Raw genomic sequence first — 7,500 nt, forward strand, 5'->3', positions numbered from 1 at the left:
CGATTCCTTCCGCCACCCGGAGGTGGAGCGCGGACCCAGCCACCGCGCCGGAGCGAGCAGCAGCCTCGCTCCGAGTGTGCGCCCGCAGACGAAGCACGGCCAGAGGCCGCCGGATGCCGCCCATGGCGGGCGCACACACTTTTCTGACACCTACGAAGCACCCAAGTGCTGCTTTTTGGGATTCGCCACCCGGAGGTGGAGCGCGGACAAAGCCACCGCGCCTAGTGTGCACCCGCAGACGAAGCACGGCCAGAGGCCGCCGGATGCCGCCCATGGCGGGCGCACACACTCTTCTGACACCTTCGTAGCACCAAAGTGCTGCTTTTTGGGATTCGCCACCCGGAGGTGGAGCGCGGACAAAGCTACCGCGCCGGAGCGAGCAGGAGCCTCGCTCCGAGTGTGCACCCGCAGACGAAGCACGGCCAGAGGCCGCCGGATGCCGCCCATGGCGAGCGCACACACTTTGCGGACACCTCGGATTGGCCACCCGGAGGTGGAGAGCGACCCGCAGACGAAGCACGGCCAGGGGCCGCCGGATGCCGCCCATGGCGGGCGCTCTCGCTCCTCGGACAGCTCCATCGGCGCAGCATGGCGCTCGCGGTCGTCATTACCCGCTGGCGAGGCGCGGCCAGGGCCGCCAGGCGTCGCCTATCGCGTGCGCAAACTCCCAGCAAGCACCAACGTGCTCCTTTGGATGTTGTCATCCGGAGGTGATAGCGCGGCCCGGGCCGCCTGACGCGGCCCATCGCGGGCGCTCCTCGTCGGACACCTGCGTCACACAGCCTGGGTGCCAGCTGTGGAGTGACACTTGGAGAAAAAGAAGCACAAGTCACTCATATCAAAGTTCCCGTTCCCTTTTGTTTGTGTCACGCTTGGAAATGCTTGAGAGGTGACACTTTGTCAAATTTGCAGCTGGTGTCTCATGATCATCATCACCGCTGCTCATCAGCCTTCCTTGGATGCCTGCCATGCACGCGGCCCAACGGGGCACTCAGATGGGGTGGGCAGCCCGGACCGCCTTGCGCGGCCCAACACGGGCGCCCGGGGGACGCGGAAACCCGTTTTAGAAAATAACCTCCAGGGGTTTTCCAAGAGCGGCACAGCCCCAGCTCACGTCCGTGTTTCAGTGCGTCAAAAGCGGATTCAAAAGTGTGCTTTTCTCGGTACTTCCCCTGGAGGTCAGTGTTTCTAAAAACTGGGTTTCCGAAATCGTGCTGGAGGTGTTTTGGTCAACCAGGAAAAATGGCATTTACGGGAGAGGGTAAAGTATACCCCCCCCCCCCCTCTCGGCTGATTTACCCTCTCCCGTAAACGCGTTTTTTCCTGGTCGACCAAAACACTCATTGACTCCCATTCATTTGACACTTTGTCATTTTTTCAGCACTTTTTTCGCGCATTGGGTACTCCGCCCATTGACTCCCATTCATTTGACACTTTGTCGTTTTTCCAGACCTTTTTTCACGCATTGGGTACTCCGCCCATTCACTCCCATTCATTTGACACTTTGTCGTTTTTTCAGCACTTTTTTCGCGCATTGGGTACTCCGCCCCATTCACTCCCATTCATTTCACACTTAGAAAAATCATCCGAGCGGCTCTCCACGCATTTTATAGCCGCTTTGGGGCTCCAGCCGCCTCGGCCTTCATTTCTGACTAGGCTCGTGTGGACTTTGTCGTTTTTTCAGCACTTTTTTCGCGCATTGGGTACTCCGCCCCATTCACTCCCATTCATTTGACACTTAGAAAAATCATCCGAGCGGCTCTCCACGCATTTTATAGCCGCTTTGGGGCTCCAGCCGCCTCGGCCTTCATTTCTGACTAGGCTCGTGTGGACTTTGTCGTTTTTTCAGCACTTTTTTCGCGCATTGGGTACTCCGCCCCATTCACTCCCATTCATTTGACACTTTGAAAAATCATCCGAGCGGCTCTCCACGCATTTTATAGCCGCTTTGGGGCTCCAGCCGCCTCGGACTGCATTTCTGACTAGGCTCGTGTGGACTTTGTCGTTTTTTCAGCACTTTTTTTACACATTGGGTACTCTGCCCCATTCACTCCCATTCATTTGACACTTTGAAAAATCATCCGAGCGGCTCTCCACGCGTTTTATAGCCGCTTTGGGGCTCCAGCCGCCTCGGACTGCATTTCTGACTAGGCTCGTGTGGACTTTGTCGTTTTTTCAGCACTTTTTTCGCGCATTGGGTACTCCGCCCCATTCACTCCCATTCATTTGACACTTTGAAAAATCATCCGAGCGGCTCTCCATGCATTTTATAGCCGCTTTGGGGCTCCAGCCGCCTCGGACTGCATTTCTGACTAGGCTCGTGTGGACTTTGTCGTTTTTTCAGCACTTTTTTTACACATTGGGTACTCTGCCCCATTCACTCCCATTCATTTGACACTTTGAAAAATCATCCGAGCGGCTCTCCACGCGTTTTATAGCCGCTTTCAGACTCCTGCCGCCTCGCCTGCACTTCCGCCTCGGTCCGTTAGGATTTAGGCCTTTTTTCAGCACTTTTTCTCCGTTCCTCTGGGGCGACAGCGGCTCTCCACGCATTTTATAGCCGTTTTCAGACTCCTGCCGCCTCGCCTGCACTTCCGCCTCGGTCCGTTAGGATTTAGGCCTTTTTTCAGCACTTTTTCTCCGTTCCTCCGGGGCGACAGCGGCTCTCCACGCATTTTATAGCCGTTTTCAGACTCCTGCCGCCTCGCCTGCACTTCCGCCTCGGTCCGTTAGGATTTAGGCCTTTTTTCAGCACTTTTTCTCCGTTCCTCCGGGGCGACAGCGGCTCTCCACGCATTTTATAGCCGTTTTCAGACTCCTGCCGCCTCGCCTGCACTTCCGCCTCGGTCCGTTAGGATTTAGGCCTTTTTTCAGCACTTTTTCTCCGTTCCTCCGGGGCGACAGCGGCTCTCCACGCATTTTATAGCCGTTTTCAGACTCCTGCCGCCTCGCCTGCACTTCCGCCTCGGTCCGTTAGGATTTAGGCCTTTTTTCAGCACTTTTTCTCCGTTTCTCCGGGGCGACAGCGGCTCTCCACGCATTTTATAGCCGTTTTCAGACTCCTGCCGCCTCGCCTGCACTTCCGCCTAGGTCCGTTAGGATTTAGGCCTTTTTTCAGCACTTTTTCTCCGTTTCTCCGGGGCGACAGCGGCTCTCCACGCTTTTTATAGCGGTTTTCAGACTCCTGCCGCCTCGCCTGCACTTCCGCCTAGGTCCGTTAGGACGTGGGCCTTTTTTCAGCACTTTTTCTCCGTTTCTCCAGGGCGACAGCGGCTCTCCACGCTTTTTATAGCCGCTTTGGGGCTCCAGCCGCCTCGGCCTGCATTTCTGACTAGGCTCGTGTGGACTTTTTCAGCACTTTTTTTTGTGCATTGGGTACTCTCGCCCATTGACTCCCATTCATTTGACACTTTGTCATATTTTCAGCACTTTTTTTGTGCATTGGGTACTCTCGCCCATTGACTCCCATTCATTTGACACTTTGTCATATTTTCAGCACTTTTTTGGCGCATTGGGTACTCTCGCCCATTGACTCCCATTCATTTGACACTTTGTCATATTTTCAGCACTTTTTTGGCGCATTGGGTACTCTCGCCCATTGACTTCAATGCATTTACTGCAACTCCTGCCTGTGTCCGCCAGAGGGCGTCTGGCTTAACAGCGGCTCTCCACGCTATTTCTATCCGCTTTGAGGCTCCAGGCAGCTCGGCCTGGGTTTCTGAATTTCTCCCTTGACACTTTGTTACTTTTTCACCTTTTTTCTCATTTCATCCAGGGACACAGCGGCTCTCCACAGACTTTCCCGCGGCCCCTGGGCTCCAGGACGCTCGGCATGGGTTTCTGAATTTCTCCCTTGACACTTTGCCATTTTTTCACCTTTTTTCTCATTTCATCCAGGGCAACAGCGGCTCTCACAGGCTTTAGAACCGCCCCTGGGCTCCAGGACCCTAGGCATGGGTTTCTGCCTAGCTCCCTTGACACTTTGCCATTTTTTCACCCTTTTTCTCATTTCATCCAGGGCAACAGCGGCTCTCCACAGACTTTGCAGCCGCCCCTGGGCTCCAGGACCCTAGGCATGGGTTTCTGCCTAGCTCCCTTGACACTTTGCCATTTTTTCACCCTTTTTCTCATTTCATCCAGGGACACAGCGGCTCTCACAGACTTTAGAACCGCCCCTGGGCTCCAGGACGCAAGGCATGGCTTACTCTCGCCCATTGACTTCAATGCATTTACTGCAACTCCTGCCTGTGTCCGCCAGAGGGCGTCTGGCTTAACAGCGGCTCTCCACGCTATTTCTATCCGCTTTGAGGCTCCAGGCAGCTCGGCCTGGGTTTCTGAATTTCTCCCTTGACACTTTGCCATTTTTTCACCTTTTTTCTCATTTCATCCAGGGACACAGCGGCTCTCCACAGACTTTGCAGCCGCCCCTGGGCTCCAGGCAGCTCGGCCTGGGTTTCTGAATTTCTCCCTTGACACTTTGCCATTTTTCCACCCTTTTTCTCATTTCATCCAGGGACACAGCGGCACTCCACAGACTTTGCAGCCGCCCCTGGGCTCCAGGCAGCTCGGCCTGAGTTTCTGAATTTCTCCCTTGACACTTTGCCATTTTTTCACCCTTTTTCTCATTTCATCCAGGGACACAGCGGCACTCCACAGACTTTACAGCCGCCCCTGGGCTCCAGGCAGCTCGGCCTGGGTTTCTGAATTTCTCCCTTGACACTTTGCCATTTTTCCACCCTTTTTCTCATTTCATCCAGGGACACAGCGGCACTCCACAGACTTTGCAGCCGCCCCTGGGCTCCAGGCAGCTCGGCCTGAGTTTCTGAATTTCTCCCTTGACACTTTGCCATTTTTTCACCCTTTTTCTCATTTCATCCAGGGACACAGCGGCACTCCACAGACTTTCCCGCGGCCCCTGGGCTCCAGGACCCTAGGCATGGGTTTCTGCCTAGCTCCCTTGACACTTTGCCATTTTTTCACCTTTTTTCTCATTTCATCCAGGGACACAGCGGCTCTCCACAGACTTTGCAGCCGCCCCCGGGCTCCAGGCAGCTCGGCCTGGGTTTCTGAATTTCTCCCTTGACACTTTGCCATTTTTTCACCTTTTTTCTCATTTCATCCAGGGACACAGCGGCTCTCCACAGACTTTGCAGCCGCCCCTGGGCTCCAGGCAGCTCGGCCTGGGTTTCTGAATTTCTCCCTTGACACTTTGCCATTTTTTCACCTTTTTTCTCATTTCATCCAGGGACACAGCGGCTCTCCACAGACTTTGCAGCCGCCCCTGGGCTCCAGGCAGCTCGGCCTGGGTTTCTGAATTTCTCCCTTGACACTTTGCCATTTTTTCACCTTTTTTCTCATTTCATCCAGGGACACAGCGGCTCTCCACAGACTTTGCAGCCGCCCCTGGGCTCCAGGCAGCTCGGCCTGGGTTTCTGAATTTCTCCCTTGACACTTTGTTACTCTTTCACCTTTTTTCTCATTTCATCCAGGGACACAGCGGCTCTCCACAGACTTTCCCGCGGCCCCTGGGCTCCAGGACCCTAGGCATGGGTTTCTGCCTAGCTCCCTTGACACTTTGCCATTTTTTCACCCTTTTTCTCATTTCATCCAGGGCAACAGCGGCTCTCCACAGACTTTCCCGCGGCCCCTGGGCTCCAGGACCCTAGGCATGGGTTTCTGCCTAGCTCCCTTGACACTTTGCCATTTTTCCACCCTTTTTCTCATTTCATCCAGGGACACAGCGGCTCTCCACAGACTTTACAGCCGCCCCTGGGCTCCAGGACCCTAGGCACGGGTTTCTGAATTTTTCCCTTGACACTTTGCCATTTTTTCACCCTTTTTCTCATTTCATCCAGGGACACAGCGGCTCTCCACAGACTTTCCCGCGGCCCCTGGGCTCCAGGACCCTAGGCATGGGTTTCTGCCTAGCTCCCTTGACACTTTGCCATTTTTTCACCTTTTTTCTCATTTCATCCAGGGCAACAGCGGCTCTCACAGACTTTAGAACCGCCACTGGGCTCCAGGACCCTAGGCATGGGTTTCTGCCTAGCTCCCTTGACACTTTGCCATTTTTTCACCTTTTTTCTCATTTCATCCAGGGACACAGCGGCTCTCCACAGACTTTCCCGCGGCCCCTGGGCTCCAGGACCCTAGGCATGGGTTTCTGAATTTCTCCCTTGACACTTTGCCATTTTTTCACCTTTTTTCTCATTTCATCCAGGGACACAGCGGCACTCCACAGACTTTACAGCCGCCCCTGGGCTCCAGGCAGCTCGGCCTGAGTTTCTGAATTTCTCCCTTGACACTTTGCCATTTTTTCACCTTTTTTCTCATTTCATCCAGGGACACAGCGGCTCTCCACAGACTTTGCAGCCGCCCCTGGGCTCCAGGCAGCTCGGCCTGGGTTTCTGAATTTCTCCCTTGACACTTTGCCATTTTTTCACCTTTTTTCTCATTTCATCCAGGGACACAGCGGCACTCCACAGACTTTACAGCCGCCCCTGGGCTCCAGGCAGCTCGGCCTGGGTTTCTGAATTTCTCCCTTGACACTTTGCCATTTTTTCACCTTTTTTCTCATTTCATCCAGGGACACAGCGGCTCTCCACAGACTTTGCAGCCGCCCCTGGGCTCCAGGCAGCTCGGCCTGGGTTTCTGAATTTCTCCCTTGACACTTTGCCATTTTTCCACCCTTTTTCTCATTTCATCCAGGGACACAGCGGCACTCCACAGACTTTGCAGCCGCCCCTGGGCTCCAGGCAGCTCGGCCTGGGTTTCTGAATTTCTCCCTTGACACTTTGCCATTTTTTCACCCTTTTTCTCATTTCATCCAGGGACACAGCGGCACTCCACAGACTTTACAGCCGCCCCTGGGCTCCAGGCAGCTCGGCCTGGGTTTCTGAATTTCTCCCTTGACACTTTGCCATTTTTTCACCTTTTTTCTCATTTCATCCAGGGACACAGCGGCTCTCCACAGACTTTGCAGCCGCCCCTGGGCTCCAGGCAGCTCGGCATGGGTTTCTGCCGAGCTCCCTTGACACTTTGCCATTTTTTCACCTTTTTTCTCATTTCATCCAGGGACACAGCGGCTCTCACAGACTTTAGAACCGCCCCTGGGCTCCAGGACCCTAGGCATGGGTTTCTGCCTAGCTCCCTTGACACTTTGCCATTTTTTCACCTTTTTTCTCATTTCATCCAGGGACACAGCGGCTCTCCACAGACTTTGCAGCCGCCCCTGGGCTCCAGGCAGCTCGGCCTGGGTTTCTGAATTTCTCCCTTGACACTTTGCCATTTTTTCACCTTTTTTCTCATTTCATCCAGGGACACAGCGGCTCTCCACAGACTTTGCAGCCGCCCCTGGGCTCCAGGCAGCTCGGCCTGGGTTTCTGAATTTCTCCCTTGACACTTTGCCATTTTTTCACCTTTTTTCTCATTTCATCCAGGGACACAGCGGCTCTCCACAGACTTTGCAGCCGCCCCTGGGCTCCAGGCAGCTCGGCCTGG

Source organism: Dunckerocampus dactyliophorus, unplaced genomic scaffold (assembly GCF_027744805.1).
Source record: "Dunckerocampus dactyliophorus isolate RoL2022-P2 unplaced genomic scaffold, RoL_Ddac_1.1 HiC_scaffold_24, whole genome shotgun sequence".
NCBI lineage: Eukaryota > Metazoa > Chordata > Actinopteri > Syngnathiformes > Syngnathidae > Dunckerocampus > Dunckerocampus dactyliophorus.